Source organism: Pseudophryne corroboree, chromosome 5 (genome assembly GCF_028390025.1).
Source record: "Pseudophryne corroboree isolate aPseCor3 chromosome 5, aPseCor3.hap2, whole genome shotgun sequence".
NCBI classification, from domain to species: Eukaryota; Metazoa; Chordata; class Amphibia; order Anura; family Myobatrachidae; genus Pseudophryne; species Pseudophryne corroboree.
The window spans coordinates 208,067,920-208,070,783 of NC_086448.1; the positions used below are offsets into that span (position 1 = coordinate 208,067,920).

At 43.6% G+C, this 2,864-nt stretch overlaps 1 pseudogene; it reads right to left on the reverse strand.

The window, feature by feature from the left end:
* Positions 1-651: 651 nt before the first annotated feature.
* Positions 652-770, reverse strand: LOC134930169 (5S ribosomal RNA; annotated as a pseudogene).
* Between the last annotated feature and the right edge of the window lie 2,094 nt (positions 771-2,864).

The window sequence follows — 2,864 nt, forward strand, 5'->3', positions numbered from 1 at the left end:
TTGTTTGAGGAGAAGGTAGATCCTGCACCGGTCTATTCAATATACAAAAGCAATAATGCTAAAGCCAGAAGTGGACAATATTTCTAGGTATCAAATGTTCCTATCTGTCCTTGTGGTGGTGCGCCCAGAGTCAAATAAAAGGGCAAATGTAAAGAGGAAAGAGAAAGTATGACTCTTGTTTGGGCGCACTCTTATTAAGTCTTAGTGACTACTGATAAATGATGTGCCTAAAAAATTGATATAGTCTTTATTTCTGCTCTTAAAATATGTGAGAACTTAACACAGACAAAACAATTGGAATAACCATGGACAAACATTGAAATAAAAACATTAGAGATCTGTTCTGAAAAAATAGGAAATGTTCAGATCTTAATTATACTTGGATAAGTGCATACAGAAAGATAGCTACATGCCACGCCTATTCCGTCTGCCAAAGATCAGTACAAACTGTGTTTGTATTAATAAAGCCCTAGGTTGGGTTAGTTTCGTGAGAGGGAGAGCCCACACACTGAATTTCAACCCTGGTAGTTGTCCACTGTAATGGATTGGATAAGAGGGGTAAGACGGGGATAGGATCTTAGTTCAAAAGATAGTAGGAGCGGGTATTAGTGGTGACCCTGCTGTTAGTGTTATTTCACAGGGAATTGAGTCTTCCTACTTCACTGGGTATTCCCTAGTGGTTGCCCATCTAGGTACTGACCCAGCCCGCCTCCGTTTAGCTTCCAAGATCGGATGAGATTGGGCACGGGCGTAGGGGTATGGTCGTAGAAAGACTTGACCCTGTACCATCAATGAGAGTGCACCGGAAAGGAGGGGTTAATTCCTCCTAGGGAAAGATGAATGGGATAAATGGGGACGGGGAATAGCGTCGGATATGTAGACGTGAATCTGCTGTCCACGTTAGACGGAGGAAACGTGTCTCCTTAGGGGACACTCTCCTCAGAATCGTGGATGAGAGCTCACAGAAGGCAGAGAAGAAAAAAGGAAGAAAAGAAGAACGAAAAGAATAAAGTACCAAGAGTGGAAATAAATCCACGTTGACATTGGTCCCTATTGTTCCCCTTGATTAATGAATAACTAAAAATCCTGAGTCGGATAGTCTGATATCACAAATTCAAAGGATGCAGTATCGCTTGGTATAACAAAAGACTTTGTATACATAAGTCAATAACATACCCGACCTCTGATATGTATCATTACATTAGTTAGTTCCACCACAGTTCACACATATGAGAGGCTGGAAAATGAGGGTTCATTCAGTACACAGAAAAAGATTAGAACCCTGTCGCCTAATTCAGGAGGATAACTCCACTGACACAGGGTAAACACAGTTATTGATATTTGAGGCAGACTAAGTGCGGGACCACACAACACCTGTCCCTATTGCCTGACTGAGTAAGTGTTAAATATCACCCATTCAGTCGTCAGACAGGCGAGGTGTCCGCTGGGAAAACGCGTTTCACCTGATCACGGGCTTGTTCACTTCCACTTCTGAGCAGCTGCTCGGGTGAAACGCGTTTCCCAGCGGACACCTCGCCTGTCTGACGACTGAATGGGTGATATTTAAAACTTACCTGTTTACTTTAATTAGGGTCTCATGCTCCAGCAAATACTTATTCTGTGCAGAAAGAATCTCTGCTACCATTATAGCTGGCGCTCCTAGCTAAGGTGCATTGTATAACTGTATAATCACTCAGTCAGGCAATAGGGACAGGTGTTGTGTGGTCCCGCACTTAGTCTGCCGCAACGGCTGCGTGACGTCACATGCAGCCGCTGCCACCCGGAGAGTGACGGGTAGCTCTCTACCAGTGCGCAGGAGCTGCGCTGGTAGGGAGCTACTCTTCATGTACAAAAGCATCGCCGCCGTGCGATGATTTTGTACTTCTGCGGTGGGGGGAGGGCCAAACATGTGTGGCGGACTAGCCCTGTGCTGGGCGTCCCCCCGCATGTCAGGGTGGCTGATCGCAAAATTTTGCACGTCTGAATTAGGCCCATGGTTTGGGGTTTTTTTCTTTGCTGTTTGTTAACTACTGTACTACTACTTTTGAGCAATGATGGTCCACACACTATTCTTAGTACATTTCTGTGTTGGATTGTTTTCTATTGAAAGTACTTGCGAGTTGGTTCAGTTGGTTACTTATTGCTAATACATTACTAATTTGCAAAACATTTTTAAACAGAAATAACTGCCGTGTTTTGTGCCGCTGTTCTGCTGCTTATTTTAGCCAGCCAGCCTTCGGCTTATGTTGGTGTATAATATTGTGAACTGTGAAGTGGTCAAAATTGAGTGGAAATTACTGAAAATTAATGGTATTGAGGTTAAAAATACCATAGGAACAAAAAAGGCCCAATTTATGTTTTTTTAGCTGTTTTTATAAATTTTGAAGAAAACACAAAACAAATACAGATAAAAAACCAAAACACGTGAGAGCGGTTTTGGTAAATGCAAAACACAAAGTTAATACAGATCCAAAACCAAAACACAGGGGTCGCACACATCTCTAATCACTCTCTCTCTCTCTCTCTCTCTCTCTCTCTCTATATATATATATATATATATATACAGTGTGTGTATATATATATATATATATATATATATATATATATATATCTCCTATATAATAGCCCAGATCTGTGACTTTGTGACTCATTTGCTAACGCTGGGCGGAGTCACAGTCACAGATCTGGGATCTGGGTGGCTGGATGCAGGCCAGGAACACTCCCCTCCCTCGGTCCGCCCATCCTCGCCCAGTCCCCTCCCCATCTCCGCCCACTCCCCTCTCTCCCCCCACCCTGGTGATACTGCAGCCAGTGACTGCTCAGCTGCCGCACAGTCCGGAGGAGAATGCCGTGGACGACCACTT